General features: G+C 38.5%; 1 long non-coding RNA gene across 1 annotated transcript in view; it reads right to left on the bottom strand.

Moving 5' to 3' along the window:
- Positions 1-434: 434 nt before the first annotated feature.
- The window catches only part of LOC148052135 (uncharacterized), an 82,835-nt gene continuing 70,732 nt past the window's right edge, over positions 435-12,537 (bottom strand). Inside the window, exon 3 of the long non-coding RNA XR_015698776.1 lies at positions 435-671. This is a non-coding gene — a long non-coding RNA (uncharacterized LOC148052135). The remainder of the gene's footprint in view (positions 672-12,537) is intronic.

Consider the following 12,537-nt stretch of genomic DNA (forward strand, 5'->3'; position numbering starts at 1 on the left):
TCAATGTCTGTATTAAGGCTGCATTACAAAGCATTTCAATTCCATTTTTATTCCTCGTACTGTTTTACACAAACAAGAAATCTCCCATCTCTCATTACTAGGACACCAATGAGATTGGAAGTCTTTAGGTATTGCTGAGAGGTTTGGGAAGTTCAGCTATTCTTGTTGGAGCTTCTCTAGTTAGACAACACAGTAAGGTTCCATTTGAATTTAGGTGACATTTAGTTCTATATGGGAAAGGTGTTTTATTCTGACTCAACTGTATTTTTGTGTGATTGGGCTCTGGTTGAAGTTAACAGCAATTTGCCTCTTCCCTAGCCAAATTTTCCCAGGACCAGCCATGCCTGTGAAATGATACTTGTAGCCATGGTCTTCTGTGTTCCCCAATGATGGGATGTTCTTTCCTAAGCCGTGGGCACACACACAAAGCCTAAAAACATAGGGGGCATGTTATCTTCCACCTGATGCTGGATTTTGCATTGGGTTTTTAGGACACAGTGGTTTGTACTACCTGATACTTCCAGATGTACCTGAGCCACTTTCTTTGGTTTCTCACCTCGAGCCAGACCAGAAGTAATGAGGCAGCTATGCTCTAGTCTCCATGATGTGTTTTCTTCTGTTCCCAAAAGGCTAAAAACATCAAAGATCTCACTTCTGCTGGCTGAGCGAATCTGCAAGACATTGAATACAACAAACTTTACTCATAAATAACATGAAAACTTGACAACAAGAAAGTATTTTACCGATCAGAACTACCCTGCCATACTGCAGTATCCCAAACAGAAGAGGCACCTTTCATTAAAGCACTGAAACTACATTTCGCACAGTATATTTTTAAACGCCTATCAGTCTCAAACCACAAACCAGCTGCACTTGAAACAGAATGATTCTCCACTACTTCTCTCTCTATCTGACGACAAGCAACATTCAAAAGACGCCTTATTTCAGAAGACGACTAAACCTATATGTAGCAACTTTTGTGTTGTGCTATCTTTTCTCCCTTTTCTTTCTTGTCAGCCCTTCATCAGAACACCTCCCCGCAGAGGGTGACAGGCAGTGCAGCAGTATAACATTAGCTTTGCCCTTCAATGAACAATCATCTCCTTCTGATGAGTGTGTCGCAGGACACATTCAACAGAAAGTGCCTACTTATTCCCTGAATGCTGTCCTTTCTTTCTCCATCCTCTGAGATCTTAAGAAAATCCAGTCATAACTGGGATAGAGAAGGAACCATCAGGTGAGTAAGTATCAATAGAAAGAACCTGTCCTCTCTGATCCCAAGACTTCTCTGTTAATCTGAATCCAAAAGATCAAAGAAAATTGCTGCGTGCCTTTCAGGCGAGGCCCTGCACTCAACCCTACAAAGCCAACTACTCTTTGTTCAGCTGCACAGTGCAAAGTTGGTGGTGGAAGTGGGGATAGGATGGTGGTGTCTGTGACAAAAGACAGCTGAGAAAAAAAAAAATACCAGTCATACCCAACGCACTGCCAGGCAACTCAAAGTGCTCAACTTCATATAGGCTGATATCCCAGGTGCTCTGAAGTCAAGGGAATGGCAGGTAGAAGATTCTCCAAAATCTTCTATGCCAGTTACTTGTCATTATAAATATAATTTTGTAGGTGAATTTGGAATTACAGGCTCAGATATCAAAATAAAACACAGAAATAGCCCTGCACAACCAGCTATAAAGCAATGTGGTTTTACACTCTTCCTGAGGATAAAACTTCCTAGAGTATGTTCCCCTGCAAGACCACATGGCAATGTTGCACTTGTAACATAAGCTAATCACACAGGCTAACAACAGGAGGCAAGTTTAAGCTCTCAGAGTAAGGTATAGCAAGCAAAAAAGAATCAGCACGAAGCTCTATAGGCGGCTGCAGAGTCCCCCTGGATTCTTACTGCTCAACTCGCTTCATCCCTCCTACTTTATAGCAATCCAGTAAGAGCTATCATCATCTGAATCATTCTGACACCCTGTTTTCCAAGGGTACTGCCTGCCTCTCCCTCTGTCCCAAATGCCTTCAGTCCATCCTCTCAAGCAGCTCACTGCAACCTGAGCAAGGTTTAGCTTACAGATGCCCACATAATTGGGACAGGGTTCATTTTAGACTGCTAAAGAAAGACTGTATGTGATTGCCTGCCTAACTACAACTAGCCCAACCACCTGCAAAAGGCTAAGGCTTGACACTATTTGTCCAGCTTGTTTTTGTTGTTGTTGCAAAACCTGTAACGTATATTTCCAGCTTGAACTACATAACAAATATCTATGTAAGAATTTGAAAATGCACAAGCTTTTCAAGTCACCGTTTCTTAAATGTGGACAGAATCAACCCCCTACTGTCACCTCTCTTTCATCTTTACATGGTGTGGCTGTAGTGCATGAAAATACTTTTATTATATTCACAGACAATGCAGCTGTGTAATAATGTTAGCTTTGTCCTTCAGTGCAAAATCATTTTTTTCTGACATGTGTGTCTTAGGAGCCATAACACTGAGACATCTGAAAATAGTGATTCATCTTAAAAATTTCATTCAAGCATCTGCACTAAACAGAATTTCCAAAGAAAGAGACATTAGTCTGATCGTACAACTTGACTGCTTTGTGCAGCCTACACTGGTTTGTGTTTCCTACAGCTCAGTCACTGACAAGGGATTATACGAAAGGCCACTTCTTTTTCTGTATGTTGCTAGACAACTTCCACTTATGATATAAACCTAAATTTCAAGGTAAAAGGCATTTCATTCTTAAGATTAGTTACATGCTTAAATGCCTTTAAAAAATCCAGCCATTAAATATACGAAAAGGAATTGTTAAAAAACCCCAAGCTCAAACCAAAAACCCCCAAGGGTATGTGCATGTGCCGGGTTGGGGGTATTAAAAACACAATGAGCTACAGAGCATTTTTTAAAGCAAAGTGCTTCCACGTAACCCTTGATAACTATATACTCGTGTATGTGTATGCCCATACAGACATACACACTGAAATTAAGGCAACTTGCCCTCATCTGCTCTGGTGCAGCTCTTTCTGATACCATAATTGAGGTCATGTAATAGAAGGAAATCACACTAGCAGAGATAGATGACTCCTGTTCAGATGATTTTGGAAAGTGAGGGAGAAATAGAAAGGTGAATTACAGTATAATGACAGAAATCAGTTTTTATGTGAAAAATCAGATGATGGATTTATATGACACACAAGTATTACCCAAAATCACTCTGTAACATTAGAAGGCGGCTACATTATAGGCTAAGGGAGAAGGTATTTGCAGTGACAGTCATTGATACTAAATGCAGAGAGGAGAAATAAGACAAGGAAAAACAAAATAAGAGACAAGCCTTAGAAAATATATACACCAAGCTGATGACAGAATTAGCTTGGTTATATTAACAGGTAGGCTTTAGCATACAATGCTGGACAATCTAAGGTAAAACCGAAATTGGTTAAAACATTTTCCTACTCTACTGAACACTAACAAAACCGTAGATATGGATACCATTCAAAGTAACCAGTATTAGCTGGATGGACAATGTAACCTCTTGTTCTAGTAATGTACAACATCTTACCATAAATGTTCCTAACAGTGTAGTTTATAATGAAATGTGGGGCTGAAGAAAAGCTGAATGGAACAACAATGAGGTTATCTATAACCTAACCGTGACTAAACAAATAGCTGATAACATTTCCTTCTGATTAGACAGTGTCTGCATAAATTAAAGAATTATAATTAAGTCAGGAACTACACATTAATGAAACTGATTTTAATACACGGTGATGTATATTGGTACTATTTACTACGAATCAACATACATAAAACCTTTGCTTACTTCTGTTTTGCTCCCAGCATGCAGTGTATATTAACCTGTCCAACTTCACATAGTAACCAGTTGTGACTATTACAATCCATATAATTTATCAGATTTAAAAAAAAAATTAAATCCAAGCAACACCTTTCCATATGGCCAATTAGTGAAGTCATAAAATGCAGCAAATATATGATGCTGTATTGAACATCTGTGCTGGTTATCCTATGGGAATTTTTAATAAAGGACCAAACAGCATATTGATGTTAATTCTATGTTACCGGGACTTTAAATAAAAAACTAAAATAAATAGCATCCATTAAACTGATCATACTGTTGTAACTCAAATTGTGTTTATTATGCTAATGGAACATGAAATTAAGAAAAAGACCTTTATGCCAGTGGAATTAATTAATGAGCTTTATGAAGGCATTGGGATGTAATTTATTTCTAGATAAGTAAGTCTAATTTGCAGTTCCATGGGTCTCTGCAATGCTGATTGTAATAGTTATTCCTGCAGATGTGCTGCTCACAGCATGTCTTTCCATTAGAACTGAACACCTCATTATATAAACTGTACCTAATTAAACATAATACAGTGGTGACTTGTTAAACTGGCCTTTTTAAGTCAGCAGCTGCCTAAGCTAATAATACCGTACACAAGATTTATATCATCTACCATGTAATACTGATATTAAAATATACTGCCCAAGGGATTGACAACTAATTTACCAGTACGTAACAGGTACACTTCAGATTCTGCAATGGAGATTAAAGACTACTAGTCTATAAAAATCAAATGAACTGAAGTCTATTTGGAGTTCTAAATAATTATGAAAGTTTTTTAATAACTTTGTTCTTTTAACAGGTTATTTTAAAAACCATAATCAGACAATAACACTTTTCCTGTGTTCTTTCTCCATATCTGATGGGGTGTTTTTCTTATGTGGTCTGAATTATTTCAAAATTTGAACACAATTAGGTATGTGCAGACTCACTTTGTTTCAGGCAAAACAAAACGAGAACCCGCCAGGACAGATACAGCTATTTCTTTAACTTCACAAGTTTGATTCTGTGACTATTCTGTACATGTCCTTCTTTCCACCAAAATGTACATATATCTCATATTCAAAAATGACAGGCTGTCCCCATGAAGTCTAATTATTTTGGTGAGAAAATGAGAAGGTCAGAAAATACACTGAGAACAGATTGATTCTCTCATGAGCTAAGACAGGAATTTGTGAAAACTACACAAGAATATTTTGGATAAACAATGTTTGATCATGAAAGCTTCGCATTCTGTATACACCCTGTGGTTTAAGACTTGTTTTCTGTTTCTCCCTTCTTCAGAGGCTGAATCAACTGCCACTTTGTGTTCTAATGTAGAGTGGCATTACTTTTGTTCTTCCCATTTTGCCAGTCTGTATGAAACAGATACGTTTTGCTCACAGGTATATGAGTGGAATGACATAGCTATCCCTTTTCCCCTCAGAAGCCTGTGATTCTTCCTTTCCACCTTGTTCAAGTATGCCAAACTGGCTCGTCTTCCACTAGCTCTTGCTCTATCCCACAACTGAACCATCCGAAGGCATGTGAGCAGCCCTGCAATATTGCTGCCACCTCTCTTCTGAACGAAGAAAATGAGGCTCTAATTCTAAACATCTTTTTACATATGCCACTCCAAGCAATAAATTTAAAAGTGTGCATAAATTTAGTCAAAGACTTGAGTCCATTGATGTTCAGTATCAAGACTCAAGTTCAAAGTTAAGAAATGTGAATGCGTTTACTCAGTAAAGACTTAAAGTTCCAACAATATTCACTCTTTTGCACAACCTTTTCTTGCACAAAGAAGTTAGAAAACACACAAAAAAGGAAATGTGGTCATACTACTTAAAGCCCATCACTTTGTTTGGATTTTCTTCAAGTTTTGGAAGAAAAGATTCAGAATCAGACCAGATTTGCTCTGAGCCACTTTCCCTGTCTTACTGAACACATAACAAAAAGACAGTGTTCTTAAATCAGCCATTGCTTTATCTTTGTTTTCAGTAAGCTGTGACAATCGAACCACAATCCTATTCTAAAGACTGCTGCTCTGATAGCAACCTCTGTCACTCTCATAAACCTTAATATCTGCAGCGTCATACTTTACTTTTAAGGTTTCTTAGTAAAGACAGTTTGACAGTCATTCTCCTCTTCTTGCCAGAATCCCTATATCATTCTGGATTGGAGTGTGAAATACACGAATCACTGCAAATTAAGGTAAAATTACAGTTTGTGCTAGAGTTACAGATTCAGAGAAAAGAGATCTGTCCTGTCTTAAAGGATGTGCATCAAGCAACAAAAACATGTGCAATTTAACTTTATTGGCAGAAAATTAAGAGCTTCCAGACAGCTTGTACACAACTAGCTTATCCTACCAACAGAAAGGGGGTTCTTGGGGTAGAGCTGACAGCATGCTTAGGAGGAGCACAGCATTCCAGGATAAAGAATAAAACAGGTATTTGCATGGGAACCTGTGATTAGAAGCAAGGCCTGTATGGGAAATAATTTCATAGGTAGAAATTGTTCCATAATCACTCTGTTTGAACTCTGCCTTTACCAAGGCTGCATTTTAATTTCCTGGATGTCACCATTTACTTCATGCTTTCAAAAGCGAGTCCTCCAACTATCATCTAAAGTATTTAGTTCTTGCTTGGGATCTTTATTGTGAAATCTTTTGTTATAAAATCCCTGTACTAAAACAACTATCTTTAAAATAAAGGATACTGTTTCAACTCAAAAACAGAGCTCTTTTTTTCCATAGGAGTCCCATTTAAATTGCTTCACTATCTCTCAGTAATCAAATATGAAATCTAACAGAACAGCAACATAATTTGCTGTGAGACTAAAATTTAGCAGAATCAATCAACAATAAGAAGAAAATAGGAGCTCATGAGCACCATGGGTCCATTATAATTATTATTTTTAATTAAAGTATTCCAGATACACATTAATTTTCTTTGCTCACTACTTTTATTGTTTGACTTGCCTTGAAATGAGAACTAGGAGCACTTTGAAAAATGGGTTGAAAGACTCTCTTGTTTCACAATAGATTGAGTAGTTACTTCTCCATCCTCTGGCAAAATGCATTTTAGTAACGTATCACAGCTAAACTCCTCCATGACTCACCACAGATACCCTCTGCCTCTTAAAGCAACAGAAAAATAGGAAAATATTTTCTTCCTACCTCCATCAATGAAAGCACAGAAATCTCACCAAAGGTTTAAAGAGATCTAAAGAACTGGCCATGTAGTGGCTCTTGAATTTGAAAAGCATTTTCAAAAGTGATGTTATTTTAAAACTAACAGTCTTTATTCGTGTCTCCAAAAAGAAGAGGAAAATCCTGTCATTGCGCTCCCCACCTACACACCAAATTAAAAAATATTAAAGAGAAACAAAAGTCAGATAAAATAAAATACAAACTTCTTTCATGAGATCAATAGAAGGTTTATGCATTTAATTCAAATTTCCACTATTTTATAGAAGCATTTACAGTTTCTTACTCTGCCTGGATCTGGTGAAAAAAAAAATTCTAAATACAAGAAGAAGGGTGGCTTCACAAGCCTACCGGTGTGACTGAGTTTTCCAAGGTAATCTACTGTTTCAGGAAATCAATGAAATTGAAAGAAATATCTAGATAATTTGATGCTTACAGGACCTGAGTTTCTAAAACCTTTCTGAGAATGTGACTCACTGGTCTGATCTCATAGGTGCCTGAGAAGACTGGCTTGAAAGTTATACTGCCTATTTCAATTCTTTCTTTTACAGTTAAGTAGTACTATACACACAAGCAGTTATCCTGGAAGCACAAAAAAGATCTTAGACCATTACTTCGAGCTGATCTTCAACCTCCTTGGAAGGTGAAGGCAGGCAAACAACTGGGATCAACCAAAGTCTCTCAGGAACATTTCTCCCTAGAGGAAACTAAAAATATGCAATAATATGATGAGCGGGGAACACATTATTCCATATTAAAGACCTCACAAAAGACAGTTATTATTTCAGCCAATTGCTGCTACCATAGAGTCAAAAGAAGCTGTTGGATGAAACAAAATGTTATGGAATTACTCATATTTTTCCTCTCAAACCAAATGCAGAATTTGCTTATTGTCCACTTTGCATTGCCAAAGACTTTATTCCTAGATTCTCTAAAACTTTAATTCTCTTCCTGGAATTCTTCAATATATATAAAAAGACCTTAAAAAATTGTTAACATACCATCAGCTCAAAAATTGGTATCACATGGTGAATTGGGACACTTGCAGGAGACATAAACAGCACCTTCTTCCCAATAACTCTACAAAACCTGTGTCTGGGTGAAGCAAAATCTCCTAATCCATGCTGAAGACAACCGAAAAACAGGAGAAAAATTCCATTCACTAATGTCTCGCACTATCACTTCTTCTCCAACAGGACAATCATTTTTTGAAACTCTGAAAAATAATGAAGCTTCTTTTTTCTAATGACTTGGAAGGCAAAGAGAAAGTATATGCATGTTATTTTGAGTTCATTTTGTTGCCAGAACTCGGATATTTTAACACTGGGAGGTCACACAGACACCTTGACAGAACAGAACTGACAGGTTTGTTAATTGCTGACAAAGTTACAGCACTAATATCTTTTCAATTATAACAATATTTTCATGATTTGAGGGGTCAGTCTCCATTCCCTATGTGCATACCATAAAGAACACTAATGAAATGTTGTGAGTAGAATTCAGACAGTTGCTTCTGCTCCCATCAAGGACAGAAATCTCCACTGACTTCAGCGTAAACAGAATCAGGCCCTTCATGTGCGTATTAAATAAAGCAGACACTTCTGTCTCAATCTTTTCTGAATACATGCTTTTGATGCTACAAAGGAGATAAGACAATCCGATAAAAGTAATAGATGAAAGTATATTATTATCTATACTATCTCCATTATAAGATATAAAAACTCTGTAGTGTCTGTGTGTATTACCATAAGTTACAGTGAAAGTTGACCTGGTTTCTAGAGGACAGTTTTTTAAGTATGATGCTGCAGCAATTTTTGATGACATACTTTTCTACAACATTTCTCATGCCACTGAAGATTAGATATGTCTGCAAAACACAATATAAATACAGCACCAGAATTTTATCTTATCCCTTGGCCACAAGCTATGAAGTAAATGTTTCAATATTGTTTTCTATGTAAGTATGTATCAGTAGGACTTTTCCTCAGAATATTTTTAAAAGACAGACATGATTATTATTGTCACTGTCACTAACAAGAATTACTACTTTTTAATTGCACGTTCTCTTTCCTCCCTCTTGGGAGGCTCCAACACAGAATCCCTCTACGATATATTTTAAAAGCACTGGCATCTTGAGTTAGATTTCTCTAGCTTCAGAAGCAAATTCTCAAAGCACCAGGGTGAAAACTACTAAAAAATCCATGGAAGGAAGCACGGCTTCCCCAGTGAAGGCGTACCCCTGTTCAGGAGGTCACAAATCCGCAGGGAGCGACAGAAGGGTGGGTTTTGCACACCCAGCAGGCCTTCGTGGAGAAGAGACGCAGGCTGCTCTCATTCAGATGGCGCCCAGCAGACACACGGGGCAAGCCTAGTACAATCAGGAGACGACGTTTTCAAGGCCCGGAACACACTCTACTGAATTACAATTTAATACATGAGGAACTGCATTGGAGTAGCACTATTAGACCTCAGCGAGGCATGTGTGATGTGCTCTGGAGAGTTTAAACTCCATAGGGAAGGAATTACACGAGGTGGGAAAGAAAGGAATGTTATCAACTCTACAAACAGGGAATCAAGTCAGAAAGGATTTTGGCAGAAAGCTACTGGATGATTACCCTGTGTGAAGGAATCCCAGGCCAACTGGATCCCCAAATAACACTTCTCCTTGCCAAACACCTCCTAGGCTCCGGCCTGCATCAATTGCTGGAACACACACCACAATACCCATAGTGCTGGTGTTTGCAAAGTTGTTTTGCCTGAAACTGAGACCATCACAAATTCAACACATACATAACTTAAGGCAAAGGCAGTTAGTGGGAAAGGTGAGAGAAAAAACAAAATGCAAAGATGCCTTTGATTCCTCCTCTCTTTGCATAACGAGCCAGATTCTCAGCTAATGCACAGCCTCATTTTTCCATTCATACCTACTGAGCTCTGATATTCTGTACAACTGGCATATTTAACAGCAGGGCTAAGACCCAGCCTTAGTACTTTCCCGACCCATACAAGCACATAATGTGGTGAAAGGTCATAGAGCTGCCCACATTTCTACCCTTTGCCCAACCGTACCACCACTTCATCCACCCATGAGCTGAAGATTTGCTCCAGTCGCCAAGTTAGTTGTCAGGCTTAATGACTGAGTCTTTGTACAAAAGCTCAGTGAAATCTAGAAGTGCACACACGAATTCTGACCTCCAGTGAGAAAAAATGCGTATTTGTGCCCCTTTTAGCTTTTACTGGTTTCCCACCAAATCTCTTAATACTTTTTCTGACTTACTCCAGATTTTCAACTTTTCAATAACTGCATTTGCAGCTCTGCTAATTTTGCTGCTCTGGGAACACAGCAAAATCTGGCTGCCACAACTGTGGTTCTTTTGTGTTCAAAACTGCATCACTTATGTATTTAAAAATACATATGATATTTATAAAGCCTACTCAAAACATTACCAAATTGTCCCATTTTCATGTTTTCATGACAATTTATATGTTTTCCATATGGGCAAGTGCTGACAATGTGATACAAGCTTAATGGAACAAATTGTGGTTTCTCTTTATTGTCTTGGCATCAAAAATCTACACTTGCATAAAAATAACTCTCTCCACTATTTTCCAGGGATGATTTTTCATTAATGCAATATTAAGTGCTGCTCTCTCTCATTTTACTTAAAAATGTGCCAGAAATTTTCACTGCTCACCTCACCACCATATCTGGGAGCATTACGAATCTATTGAAAAAAAGCAGCTGATATGCAGAGAGTGCAGAATTATTCGGATGACTTTTCTATAACCTACTGTGAGCTCCACAAAAGGACTCAGGTTTGGGAGGGTAAGGGAAAGGCGCCTCACTCTTTCTAGCCACAGGCAGACAGAATTCATCCCCTCTACACTGCCCTTCTACTTCTGTTTTGTCCCTCCAACTTTCCAGAAGCAGGAAGAGTTAATGCCTGCAAGCATTAGGAGAAGACTGTGTGCTAAAAGACTAAGGCTGAAAAAGCTGACAGTAAATGATTTCCTTAAAAGTTCTCAAAGGCTCCAATGTGGCACTGAAAAGAGCTATTATTCCTATACTGCAACAGCATATGTACTTCAGCCATCTCCATCCAGTCTCTGCTGCCTCCCTCTTCCTACCTTACCGCAGAGCTGTCCTTTCCTTCTACTTTTCTCCTCCTCCAATTACTGCAGTCCTAATGTAGAGAAAGCTTTCTCTGACCTGAAGCTCCTCGGTAGGCAGTCAGATGAGCCAGCTTTCTCTTCATTTAATCTAGCTCCTACACACGCTTCACAACATGACAGACATGTCAAATGAGCCATCCACCAGGCCACTGACAGCAGTTTCTGGGGCGTAAGAGAGGCAGCTGATGGAGAGGAGATTGTTGGAGGGAGTCAGGAAGACAGGAAGCCATAGGTAATATCACGAGTGCCCTGCTGAAAACTGACAGCTTAATGGGCATGATACTGCCGGTTATTTTACGTACCTCAAGTCCTAGTCTTGAATAATATACTTACTACTGAGAAGTTAAAGTGGAAAATAGATTTTGCCAGAGTTAATAACAAAGGCTAATGCTATAGAAGTGGTGGGTAATAGGCACCACCTCAGCCACAGTCTAAAACGTTTTACTTCCTAAGAGCTGAATGTTGATGAAAGTTGCTGTGCTGATGGAACAAAACCAAGTTAATTCATCCACAGAAAAAGCAGCTGGTATCATACACAAACCTTCTCCTGGACAGCTTCTCTCTAGGATAGGCATCGGGCAATCTGTTTAAGAAGCATGCTTAGAAGATAGCTGACTCAGACATTCTCTGAATGAGCTTCCTATTAACTAACTAGAGATATTCAGCCACCAATTGGCGCTTCCTCCTACGAGGAGAAGAAAGCAGCACTTCCACCAACTGTTCTCTTTTGAGGTGACTCACCTCAATGACACTACTGTCCCTAGACATGCATACACTTCCATTTGTAACTCCCACGTCTGATGGGAAAAAATCTGCAGTGAGCACTAGAAAAGTGCATGGATTGTCACTTCCTTTTTTAGCAAGACTTTTTTTTTATCAGTTATGGGGGAAATGCACTTCAGGACAGTCTTATTGCCTTCTGCACACCACATCAACCCATGCTCACAGCAAAGTGACACTTCCCTGAATGTAAACAGGAGTGCAGATCAGCTTCAGCAGAAGTTTCCATTGTTGGCATTCTGCAACTTACTGCATTCTGTTTATTCTGACTCATGTTTTCTTCACCCATTATCTTCGTTTTCCTCATTTCATTACATTTCCTTTAAAGGAGCTTGTGGTTGAGGTCTAGGAAAGTTCAAGTAATAATTACTTTCATCTTTTTCTTTAGCAGGTTTCTTAAGGGTAGATCTCTCAACGGCATTTATAAGATGAGCATTAACAGCAAACAAAATGAGCTTCAGAGGAACAGAACCTAATAATGACTTCTCTTGCTTTACTTCTGGATTGTTTTCATATTAGGTACAG

This window comes from Nipponia nippon, unplaced genomic scaffold (assembly GCF_047370975.1).
Source record: "Nipponia nippon isolate SJK-2023a ecotype South Korea unplaced genomic scaffold, ASM4737097v1 scaffold_5, whole genome shotgun sequence".
NCBI lineage: Eukaryota > Metazoa > Chordata > Aves > Pelecaniformes > Threskiornithidae > Nipponia > Nipponia nippon.